At 39.2% G+C, this 13,566-nt stretch overlaps 1 long non-coding RNA gene across 1 annotated transcript; it reads right to left on the reverse strand.

Moving 5' to 3' along the window:
* Nucleotides 1-814: 814 nt before the first annotated feature.
* On the reverse strand, nt 815-11,785 carry LOC309610894. Its single transcript, XR_014234213.1, has 2 exons — nt 7,487-11,785; nt 815-1,052 (listed from the first exon to the last, which is right to left on the reverse strand). It is a non-coding gene; the product is annotated as an uncharacterized lncRNA (long non-coding RNA).
* Between the last annotated feature and the right edge of the window lie 1,781 nt (nt 11,786-13,566).

Here is a 13,566-nt window from a genome sequence, read left to right on the forward strand (position 1 = left end):
ATAAAAACTTACTTGATTTTAATTATTGATATGCAAACTATTTATCATTGTAAATGACCTTTAAGTCCTCATCCTGTAAATAAATTCTACAACCCTTCTGATCCTCAAACTAGGAGGTGTAGTTGTATTCAACCTCTTCTCTCACTCACTTTCTCTCTCTTCCCCCCTACTTAGTGTCTCTCTCTTCTTTCTTCCTTCCTTATGTTTTTTCATCTCCATTAGCTGTTTCCTTTAATGAGGAGCTGTTTCCTTTCATGTTTCGTTTTCTTCTGCTTGGGCATGTCAGGCAACCAAGAAGATGACGAGTCTAGAAACCTCATGTTTTAATCTCATGTGAGGTTAAAATTAGTGGAAATGGAATTTGAAAATATGAGATTTATGGAACATATGATAGCCTCTTTCAAATATCTACACACTAAAATGGGAAATGCTCTTAAGGATGTGCCAGGAACTGCATGAGCTTCTGCTGGTGAAGCTGAGCCTTTGTTTGTAACTGTAACGGGTAAAAATCTGTTGGATGAAGGGGAAAAATACTGTAATTTTGTTGACAAGTTATGAAAATGTTTAAGTAACAAGAAAGCAACCTGTTATTTTCATGAAAGAAAAAGAATTCATTATTTCCTTTTCTTACCAGCAGCTTGCTTTCTTCAATGTGGGGGAAATAACTATATTGTAATCCCCAAATTGAATACTTACCTGAGTAAATAGTGAGTCAAAAGGAATATTAATCTGCTGTAGTTAGTGAATATTGAGATGCTAGCAAACACAATAATGTAGAAAGGGTTCAAGAAAGACTATGTAATCAGACACAATCTCAACAAAGAGACATTTAATGTCTGCAATTTAACCACATTTGTTTGGCAAACAAAATAAGTGATAAAAAGAACTAACAATTTAAGTAATGTGGGTAATCCACCCAGATATTCGCCTCTGTGAACGTATGCCTCAGACACCGGTGGTGGAAGCCATGAATCTGCTGTTCTCCATGCTGGTCTTATTTCCCTTAGAGTTCTCCTGGTTTGTTGTGAGCTTCTTACAACTTGGGTGAAAATCTAGAGAAAAGATATGCCTTTTACAATATGACCCTAAATGCAAGCTGACCACTTCACCTAGTACTCCACTAAGAAACCAACCATATGCTTCAATGCTGGAGGGAAAAAAAGACAAACAAAACAGGCAGTATTTTATTCAGCAGGAGATGGTCTGCCTGACTCCAATATGGCACCTTCCTACAGCCCCTCTTTTGGGCTGCACCCCGCAGGCCTACAAGGCGTGTGCTTGCCCAGCTTCAAGAAGGAAGAAACACCCTGGAGTCAGCAACAGATATTTCTATGATTTAATGGATAAGGGAGTTTACACATCTGAAGCAAGGCCCTGGGGCTACACCCCACAGTGCACGTTGGACAGGAAATGTTGGCAGTCTTCTCTCCTGGGGGTGAGGCTGGGGGAGGAGACTACCAGCTATAGGGAAATTGACATCAGGTGGGCTCATTAGTTACTGGGGAAAACAGCAGAGGGATATGTTCCTAACTGCCCATTTGGTAAGAACAATCACTAGCTGGGGCCTGGGGCAAGTATGTAGGAAGATCAGTCATGTGCATAAGTTATAGGTGAAGCAGGCACTGGTCGGGCAGAGGATGTACAGAGAGCAAGAGAACAGCCATCCTGAGTGGCCTGACCATATACCCTCTGAAATACACCTCTCAAGTTCACATGGCAGACCTAAATTTGTTATTGTCAAGTTTTCCATCCTATCAAGACATTTGATATGTTGCCGTCACCATGGAATGTTCCACAAAAGAATAAGAAATGCATTGATTCATTTGGGGTCTATACAGTGTGAGTTCAGGAAAAGGGGGATTTAAATTAAAAAATCAGAGCTCTTATCATAATTTTGTCTTGGACTTATACCTGGAAGAAAATCATTTACCTCTCTGGGGCTTGGATTTCTCTTCTATCTGATTAATATAAAAAATTTCTCTCCTCTCATGGTCTCTGCTTTTCTCTCATGGTCATTGTGTTAATCAAGATCATAACAATGAAGGCACTAGAAAAGAGTATAAATACTATATTCATCTAAGGGGTTAATGTATTAATTTTAGAGAGAAGAGTAAATAGCATTTTTCCAGGTTGTTAGATAATATGCCTCAATAAGTAGTTCCAATTTAAAAAATAATGACCAAAGTTTTTTTTCTCTTAGTTCTTTACTGTTTCATATACACTTAGAGTCTGTCAAAGTCTGCCCAAAAACCTGCCAAAATTTTGTTTGGAATTACATTGAATCCATGGATGAATTTGGGAATTGACTTCCTTACAGTATTGAGTCCTCCAATAATAATATTAATAAAATTCTGTTAATTTCTCTTAATGATATTTTATAATTTTCAGCATGGAGATAGTGCATATCTGTCATTCAGTTAATTTGTAATTGATGTTTTGTGAAGCTATGAAAAACGGTATCATTTTTTTTTAATTTTGTCTTCCATCTATTTTTTTAAGTAGGTAGAAATACAATTTTATATATTTACTTTATATAAATATATGCAAAGAGATCTTGTTAAATTCACTTTTTAAGTTTGAAGATTCATTTGGATTTCACACATACATAATTATTTCTCCTGTGACAAATGATGGTTTTATTTCTTTCTCTCCAAACCTCATGCATTTTATATTGTCTTCTTGCCTTTTAACACTGCCTGAGACCTCTAGTAAAATGTTGAATAAAAGTGATTCCCATGTCAGGGAAAAGCTTGCAATATTTTACCGTTAAGTATATGAGTTGTTTGGCCATATCTACTAGTGCTGAACATATGCATATCTTATGATACAGTGACTCCATTTAGGTACATACGTTCACTATGTAATATTTATAAGAATTATCATAGTAGCATTATTTATATTAGCCTCAAACTAGAAACCACTCATATGTCAACCAACAATAGAATGGATAGAGGCAGATACACCCTGAAATACTATATAGCAAAGAGAATGACCACACTAGAACTACATACATAAAGTTCAACCTTATAAGAGTGAACAAAAGAAGGTGGATACAAAAGAATACACTCTGCATGATTCCATTTATCTAAGAGATCAAAATGAGGTAGAACTAGGCTATGACCTTAGAAGTCAGTAGAGGAGTTATCAGTGAAGGAGGTAGTGAAAGAAGAGAACAGGATGAGACTTCTGGGGATCTGGTGGTTTCTTAATCGAGGTGCCAATTACACAGATGTGTCAGTTTGTGAAAATTCATTGAGCTTCACACTTACGATTTGGGCACAAATTCCTTAAATTCCTACTTTAAAATGAAAAAATGAGCCTCCACTGATTTTGAGATAAAATGCAAAATTAATACAGCCCATGAGACCCACTGAGCACTCCCCCACCACTTGCTGCCACCCAAACTTGTGCTTTATGTTCAAGCCAAGTGTGTGTAGCTCTGTGAGTCCTATCTGTACTCTTGTCCCATACATTATTTCTCCTTAATAATTTTTATCGGAAACAACATAATATAGTTGTAAAAGCACTGATTGGGAGAATTTGCCTGGTTTTGAATGCCTGGCTCTGTCACTTCTTAGTTTCATAATCTTAGGAAATTTACATAACTGTCCTGTGCCTCAGTTTCCTCATCTATAAAGTTGGGATAATAATAGAGTTGTCTCAGAAATTCTACCCAGATGCCACCTCTCTGTCTTATCTGAGCAGTTAAATTTGGGGCCTTTCCTCTGTGCTTCTTTCTCTATCACTGAAGGCTAACTTCCCTATCGCAGCTCTAACTGAACTGCGTTAGAGACGTATATTATTGGGTTGGCCAAAAACTTCGCTTGGGTTCTTCCATTAATGGAAAACCTGAACGAGATTTTTGGCCAACCCAATAGTTTGCTAGGGCTACCATATAAAAGTACCACAGACTGAGTGGCTTAAACAACAGAAATTAATTTCCTCACAATTCTGGAGGCTAGATGTCCAAGATCAAGAAGTCCACAAGGTTGATTTCATTCTGAGGCCTGTTTCCTTGGTTTGTAGACGGCTGTCTTCTCCCTTGGTCTTCACATGGTCTTTCCTCTCTGTATGTCTGTGTCCTAATCTCCTCTTCTTATAAAGACACCAGTCATATTGAATTAGAGCCCACATCAATCACCTCATCTAACCTTAATTACCTCTTTAAATACCCTTTCTTCAAATACAGTTACATTCTGCGGTACTAGAGGTTAGGATTTCAACATATGAATTTGGGGGAACACAGTTCATCCCATACCGAGATACTTAATTCATCTCTCTCTCTCTTCCCTCTAATTATGATCTCCTAAAAGAGGAGCTTTGTCTTATTGTCTGTGTATCTCCAGCTCCTAACAGCATCTGGCACATAGCTTAATAAATGGAAGCTACAGAGGAAAGGAAGTTCACACAAACAAGCTCATGGTAACAAAACTCATCATTTCTTGAAAAGCACTGATGATCTAAGGAAAGCAGGTGAGCTTCACTTAATCAAGTAAATAATTAGAGTTGAAAGCAAAAGTTGATGAATGCAATATACTGACCTGGTTGAAGCTGACAGAGGCATAGCTATAATTCTAGGTCGATCACTCCAAAGTGAAGCTTGACTTTTCTTTAATAACAGTTCTTTAATATTAATTATCTAGTAATGCCTACTTTTGTGCTTTTTCTGGGTAGAAGCCAAAAGGGATGACCTCCATAATATTTTCCCTTTTATTTTTAATTGTATTTTAATAGGAAGTTCATTCTCTCAGATTAATAACCATATTATAAGTTACTGATTAAGAAATCTTTGTCTCATTCCTGTTCCTGCCTACTCCCCTCGTATACATGGTTTCTTTATGCAGATGAGAGAACATATAAAAATACATTTTATCATTCCTCTTTTTAAAACAAATGATAGCATACTGTATATACTGTTCTGAACTTCACTGTCTGCACTTGCCAATATATCCTGGCAACCTTTCCATATCTGTAAGCAGAAGCCTTCTTAGTTCTTTCGTTTAGCTGTGTAGTATATCATTGTGTGGATCATGTATTATTTAACTATATTTTATTGATAGATACTTGGAATGTTTCCCACATGCTAATATTGCAAAGAATGCTAAAATCAATAACTTTATCCATATGTCATTTCAAACATATGCAGGTGTACCTAAAGTGTAAATTCCAGATGTGGGTTTGCCAAGTCAAATGTTAAATGACTGTGTGAATAATTTTGATAAATATTTCATGCTGTTAATAAGGTTGTACATTTTCACACTCACAACTGCAATGTATGAGAGAGACTATTTCTCTACAGTCTCACCAACAAAAATATTATCACAATTTTGAGTTTTTGTCAATCTGCTAGAAGAAAAAAAAAATGTTTCTCAGAGCTATGCAGATATAGGCAAGGCTATATTGTCTTATAGGGTATTTGATCTGACAGGTAAATTTCATCTGAGTTTAGATTCTTATTTCTTAATTGTCTTCACTTCCACTTTATTAGTGACAGTAACCCTTGATGAAATAAGACTGGAGAGAAGAGAATGGAGGGAAAAGATCCTGGAAGACGGTGTGAGAGACCCTCAGGGATCCAGGTCTGGAAGTGGTGTACATCACTTTTACCCACGTTTCAGGGTCTGGATCCAGTCAGAGTTCACATGGAATCGCAAACAGATCTAGACAGTGTTCTCCCCAGCTAAGCATCCACCTTCCAGAAGCAACTATGTTATGGAAGGGAAGAAAGAATCTTTGGAAGACAGTTGGCTGTCTCTGTCACACAGATACATTGCTGTGTTTCTGCTGCTCTATTATTTAACTTCAGTTGCTTCACTCAAACACTGAACTTGGTCACATAAAACCGCTTTTAAGCTGCGGAATTGTGTTATTAAAAGTATATATATAAGAGAATGAACTTGAGGATACGGGGAAGGGGAAGGGTAAGCTGAGACAAAGCGAGAGAGTGGCATGGACATATATACACTACCAAATGTAAAATAGATAGCTAGTGGGAAGCAGCCACATAGCACAGGGAGATCAGCTTGGTGCTTTGTGACCACCTAGAGGGGTGGGATAGGGAGGGTGGGAGGGAGGGAGATGCAAGAGGGAAGAGATATGGGGACATATGTATATGTATAACTGATTCACTTTTTTATAAAGCAGAAAATGACACACCATTGTAAAGCAATTATACTCTAATAAAGATGTTTTTAAAAAGTATATATATATATATGTGTGTGTGTGTGTGTGTGTGTGTGTGTGTGTGTGTGTGTGTGTGTGTGTATAATTAATTCCTAGGGCAATTTCTTCAAAACTGGTCATCTTCTAAGCTCCTTGACCTCAATGTCCTTATCTGTAAAACAAGGAAATTGAACTAGACATTTCTAAGGATCTTCCAAGCACCAACTGCATGAATTTGGGATTGTTATAATTTAACGTGCTTTGTAGTGAATGAGTTGTTGGCCACAAGCCAATACAACCACCAAGCTAATTTTTCAGTTACTTCCTCTTTCTGTCCTTCCTGGGGTCTCCCAAGGAATGTGAACTTATCTTAATAGGAGGCTAATGTTAGTGAGGTAATTGGTACATCCCCAATCTCTTTTCACTTCTCAGATCAAACAGATTCCCAATTTGCTGCTGACTGAATTATTAGTAAGCCATGATCTTACAGATAGAGAGTTTTAGTTAAAGCCAAGAAATATTCATTAGGTTCTATAGTAAGAATTCATAAAGTGCTTATTCTGTGTCCAATACTGAATTGTAGTGGAAGTACAAAGAAAAAGACAAAATTTAAACCTAGAAAGAGTTTATGTTCTGATTCAAGAACCCAACATTCAAAAATAAAGAGGCATAAAAACAGAGCTCTTGATCCAAATGAGCTTATAATTTCTTTCTGTATATTAGGTATACCCACATGAAAAGATAGCAATATGAGATCACAAATGATTTTCTGCCAAGATGAGTAAATGGGGAGAGCAAGCAGTGCAAATGAGGGCAGTGATAGGCCTGACCTGAGTGGCTTTTGTAACATCAAGATGACGTCCAAATTCTTTGTAATGTGAAGCATGAAGGAAGCAGATCCCCAGTAAGTAGTTCCCAACCATACAAAGCAAACTTGGCCTCTTTGGGGCTCTGTCCTCTAAATGGGCTGAGGTTGAGGTTCCTTTCATTCCTGCCTATAATCAGCACCTTGGTTTATGATGGGAAAAATATGCTTATGAATCATTCTTATCATGGGAGAGACTAAAACCCATGTAGTCCAAGAGAATCTTTTCAGTGATGGATAAAATGAAAAGATCAAAGATCATCCGTGCCTAGAATAGATGGTATTTAGAAAAATGCCATTAATTTCACCTCAATCCTCCTCTTGTTGACACAGTGATATGATAGCACAGGGCGTATAACATATGATTTCCCATTGTGTGACTTACACAAAAGAAAGTCAGTTATGTGTATTTGGGGCACTAAGTCCTATTGAACCCAGGTTTAGGAAACTCTATCCTACCTGCCCCCAGCTGTACTCCCCTTGCTCAGTGGCCATCAGGTAACATAGGTCCTGGTTATGCATGACTTTCAGAACCAGATCCATTTCTGAAAATAAAAAGAGTTAACAACTCTGTAATGTGTGGTTTCCAATATTTTAAAGAAAGCAAGAGAGGAATTACTAACTCTAGTTTATAGACAAAGAAACTGAGATGAAACTTGGTTTTATTAGTAGGCCAAAGTTCAGATGTTCTAAGTGAAGCAGCCAGGACTAGAACCCAAGTTTTCTAGCTCCAACTTTGGTATTTTTTCTACCAGATCTCGCTGTCAGGATGGTCTTTCTTCCACCCTACAGCAGAGAAATTGATGGTCAACAGAACAATATGTAAAGCAGGTCAGTGTTACAACACACAGGTCCAAAGTCTCAAATGAGGCCCAATACTTGATAAGTACCAATGAGATCTAAAAGGAACTGAATCTATCTGGTTCAACCCCTCATTTTACAGATGATGTAATGAAGACATGAAGATGCAGAGACATTAGGTAACTAACACAAGATCAGAATTAAAAACCATTTCCATCTCCTAGTCTAGACTTTTCACTACAGCATGAAGTTGCTGGATATCTTGTCACATATTTTGCTGCCACAAATTCTCCGTATTTTTGCTGATAATTGTTTAAAACAAAAGCATTTTTCTTTCGTATAGAGACAGTTCGTTCTCATTGGCGCTTCTCTCTCCTTTTTTCTATTAATCATTTGTTGAACCTTCCTGCTTCCTTACTCTGAGATTGAATGTGATCCTCAGAGCAAAAACAAAGAAGTACCCTCAGGCTTGTAGGAAATCAGTCCAGGGAGCCCCATGTAGAGAGGCTGGTGCTGATAAATAGTAAATGAAAACAAATGCTTCAAAACTGCTGAATAGAGACCAGAGCATACGATGAACAGGTTGGCTTTACCAGAAGTGGGGTGGCTGCAAAGGAAGGATATTTTAAGGGGCCCTGAAATATGACCTCCACTTGGAAGATACTGTTACTATTCATTGTTATATTCAGTAATATAAGATACATTTCTTTCATTACCTTCCTAACATACCTGGAATGATTGGAGAGATGGGGTTGGGGGCTATAAGTTATTTATAGCTTAGTGGAGGAGATTTAATTAAATTGCTCTCCTCCTAACACATATTTGAGCTCAGCCCCAGAGGAGTGTAATAGCTGCAACAGAAATGTAAGGAAGTAATTTTAAAAGTGGACAGTTCTAGAAAGGGCAGGACTCCCTTGGGGAAATTCAGTGTGAAGTTTTGGCAATATGAGAACCATTAACTCATTGGGATGTGGGACTCAGAGATTAAACATAAGGAAGGGAGAGGATGTCACAGAAGTGGAAAAGGGGAACTGGAAGGAAGAGGAGGGCAGCCAAAGACATGCCCAGGTAAGGTCCCAGTTTTCCAAGTTTCAAATCTTAGTTTGTGTTGGTTTGGAGGTTTCTGGAACTTGATGAAAATTTAAAGCCTCCTGCTTCTTTATTTTCCTCCTGGATAAGGTCTGTCAGAGACTTTACCCTCCTACAAAATAAACAGAAAGCTTTATGAGGGGGAGGCAAAACAATATACTGCCAATGAAGGCAGAGTTGCCAGACACCCACACTCACAATTCACTCACAGCAGCTGCCCGCTGGGAAGGAACGTTTTAAAATTGTGACTTGGCTTTCTTGGCCCCAGAGATTTTATTAACCCCTTGTAGCAATGAGCAATGGTTTCCGTTTGAGGGCTATTCACTTTTATGGGAAGAAATGTATAGCTGAATCATGGTCACCGTGTCAGGGATCTCAAAACCAGCTGAACTCATCTCAGTCACTTTATTGACTGATTAATACGTGATCATTCTAAAAGGCAAGTTTGATCATATTTCTTCCCTGCTTAAGTTTTCAATGGCTTCCAGCTGCCTGACAAGGGCCGTACTCCTCAGTGTAGCCTGCTAGAGCTCAGGCCTCATGGCTGAGCACCCCTGTACCTACCGGAGCAAAGATCACCTCCACCCCACCGCCACAGTGAATTTCCTAAAACTCTCTAAAGGAATTAAGCATCCTACAGTCTCCAAGCCTTTGAACACTCCTTTAACTCTGGTTAGAATGAGTTTCTCCCTACATTCTTCAATTTCCAGTTCAACTGTCATATCCTGGGTACAACGAGATATGGGAGATAGAGTAAGACCATGTGAGCTCAAATCCTGGCTCCTGTTCACTGCCTGGGAGTTACTTGACCTCTCATTGCCTCTATCCCATCATCTGCAAAGTGGGAGGTGATAATCATAGTACTTCCCTCATGGGACTGTTGTGAGGATTAAATAAATTAACCCACATAGAGCATTTAGAAGAGTGCATGGGATTTGATGAGCTCTGAATAAGCATTAGCCATGATTCTGGGGCTCCTCTGCTAACCCACTTAGGATGAGCTGATCATCAAGTCTTCTCTGCCACCACATTATCACATCTGTCACATTACATGGAGAAGATTTTATCATGATACTCTGTTTCAATCCAAAAAAGACTTGATCTGTGGTGGTTCAATGATTTGATTTATTATTTTTTTAAAATCATTTTTAAATGAGTTTGTCTTCCCATGGATTATGAACTCCTGGAGAACTCCTTTATCTTATGTTTTATGTTTCATGTTTTAACCAACACTAGTGCCTGCCTAGACCAGTGTCTAAGGCATATTAGATGCTCAATAAATGTTTAAAGTGGGATGTAATTATTCAAGAACATGTGGAATTAAAAGTTCATTGAATTGACATCGATCTGGGGGTTCCACTCATGACCTTGTCTCTAATTTGTTCTTTGACATTAAATAATTCACATAACTTTCCTAGGCCTCATTTTCCTTATCTCTAAATTGGAAAAATTTGGAAGTCAGGATGATAGATCAGAGCCAGTTGGGAAACATCTTAATGTTCAACTTAGGAATTGTACAATTCTTCTATAACAAAAAAATCCAATGATGGACAAATCTATTGTATTAACATTTAAATACAACATTTATATTCAAAATTCCTAGCATAGTACCTGGCATATAGTGAATCCTCAATAAAGGGTAAGTTTTTTCCTAATTTTCTACGTTTAAAAACACCATAATATTGCAATGAATTTATTTGAATGTAAATGTGTTTACTTTTATAGAAATTCTTTCTAAAATGTTTACCACCTTGAAGGATATAAATGTTTAAGGCTTTGATACAAAATGTCAAATGGTTTCCCAGTAAGTGTAACAAATTTCCTACCAGGTTTGTGTGGGATTATTCATCTTTCTGCATCTTTACCAGCAGTACATTTTATTGATAGTTATATCTTTGCCAAATTGGAGGGTAAAAAGTTTGTATTATTTACATTCAACTTTATGTTTTTTTTTTTTTTTTAATTACAAGTGAACTTAAAATTTCTCATACTGTTAATGATTTAATTCTCCTCTTCTGTAAATTATGATCATTATATTAGAATATTTGGTCACACCCCCAACCAAATGCGAAAGACAGTCATGATGAAGAAGTGTGTTGGTTAAGATGAATATAGGAGGAGGAGGGGTAAGATGGCGGAAGAGTAAGACGCGGAGATCACCTTCCTTCCCGCAGATACAGTAGAAATACATCTACACGTGGAACTGCTCCTACAGAACACCCACTGAACGCTGGCAGAAGACGTCAGACCTCCCAAAAGGCAAGAAACTCCCCACGTACTTGGGTAGGGCAAAAGAAAAAAGAAATAACAGAGACAAAAGAATAGGGACGGGACCTGCACCAGTGGGAGGGAGCTGTGAAGGAGGAAAGGTTTCCACACACTAGGAAGCCCCTTCGCGGACAGAGACTGCGGGTGGCAGAGGGGGGAAGCTTCGGAGCCACGGAGGAGAGCGCAGCCACAGGGGTGCGGAGGGCAAAGCGGAGAGATTCCCGCACGGAGGATCGGTGCTGAGTAGCACTCACCAGCCCGAGAGGCTTGTCTGCTCAGCCGCTGGGGCGGGCGGGGCTGGGAGCTGAGGCTCGGGCTTCGGTGCTAGCCGGGAGGGAGTCCGGGAAAAAGTCTGCAGCTGCCGAAGAGGCAAGAGACTTTTTCTTGCCTCTTTGTTTCGCAGCGCGCAAGGAGAGGGGATTCAGAGTGCCGCCTAAACGAACTCCAGAGAAGGGCGCGAGCCGCAGCGATCAGCGTGGACCACAGAGACGGGCAGGAGACACTAAGGCTGTTGCTGCCGCCACCAAGAAGCCTCTGTGCGAGCACAGGTCACTCTCCACACCGCCCCTCCCGGGAGCCTGTGCAGCTCGCCACTGCCAGGGTCCCGTGATCCGGGGACAACTTCGCCGGGAGAACGCACTGTGCACCTCAGGCTGCTGCAACGTCACGCCGGCCTCTGCCGCCGCAGGCTCTCCCCGCCTCCTCTGTACCCCTCCCTCCTCCCGGCCTGAGTGAGCCAGAGCCCCTGAAGCAGCTGATCCTTTAACCCCGGTCTGTCTGGGCAGGGAACAGACGCCCTCAGGCGACCTACATGCAGAGGTGGGTCCAAATCCAAAGCTGAACCCCAGGAGCTGTACAAACAAAGAAGAGAAAGGGAAATCTCTCCCAGCAGCCTCAGAAGCAGCGGATTAAAGCTCCACAAACAACTTGATGTGCCTGCATCTGTTGAATACCTGAATAGACAACGAATCATCCCAAATTCAGGAGGTGGACTTTGGGAGCAGGATATATTAATTTTTCCCGTTTTCCTTTTTTTGTGAGTGTATATGTGTATGCTTCTGGCTGAGATTTTGTCTGTATAGCTTTGCTTTCACCATTAGCCCTAGGGTTAGGTCCGTCCGTGATTTTTTTTTTTTTTTTTTACTTAAATTTTTTTTTTCCTAATAAATGTTTTCTTAATAATTTTTTCCTTATTTTCTATTTTTAGAAATTAAAAACAATTTTAATAAGTTTTTTCATATTTTTTATTTTAAAATATTAAAAAATTTTTTTTCTTAATAAATTTTTTCTTAATAATTTTTTCCTTATTTTTACTATAAAAAATTAATAAATCTATTTTTAAAAATTAAAAAACAATATTTTTCTGAATACATTTATTCTTAAATTTTTGTTTCTTATTTTTTATTATAATAGCTTTATTTTATTTTATTTTATCCTCTTTCTTTCTTTCTTTCTATTTTTTTCTCCCTTTTATTCTGAGCCGTGGGGATGAAAGGCTCTTGGTGCTCCAGCCAGGCATCAGGGCTGTGCCTCTGAGGTGGGAGAGCCAACTTCAGGACACTGGTCCACAAGAGACCTCCCAGCTCCATGTAATACCAAACGGCGAACATCTCTCAGAAATCTCCATCTCAACGTCAAGACCCAGCTTCACTCAACGACCAGCAAGCTACAGTGCTGGACACCCTATGCCAAACAACTAGCAAGACAGGAACACAGCCCCATCCATTAGCAGAGAGGCTGCCTAAAAACATAATAAGGCCACAGACACCCCAAAACACACCACCAGACATGGACGTGCCCACCAGAAAGACAAGATCCAACCTCATCCACCAGAACACAGGCACTAGTCCCCTCCACCAGGAAGCCTACACAACCCACTGAACCAACCTTAGCCACTGGGGACAGATACCAAAAACAACGGGAACTACGAACCTGCAGCCTGTGAAAAGGAGACCCCAAACACAGTAAGATAAGCAAAATGAGAAAAAAAAAAAACACAGAGCAGGTGAAGGAGCAGTGTCAAAACACACCAGACCTAACAAATGAAGAGGAAATAGGCAGTCTACCTGAAAAAGAATTCAGAATAATGATAGTAAAGATGATCCAAAATCTTGGAAATATAATAGACAAAATGCAAGAAACATTTAACAAGGATGTAGAAGAACTAAAGAGGAACCAAGCAATGGTGAAAAACACAATAAATGAAATTAAAAATACTCTAGACGGGATCAATAGCAGAATAACTGAGGCAGAAGAACGGATAAGTGACCTGGAAGACAGAAAGCTGGAATTCACTGCTGCGGAAAAGAATAAAGAAAAAAGAATGAAAAGAACTGAGGACAGTCTCAGAGACCTCTGGGACAATATTAAACACACCAACA

This window comes from Balaenoptera borealis (genome assembly GCF_965194805.1).
Source record: "Balaenoptera borealis genome assembly, chromosome: 14".
Taxonomy (NCBI): Eukaryota; Metazoa; Chordata; class Mammalia; order Artiodactyla; family Balaenopteridae; genus Balaenoptera; species Balaenoptera borealis.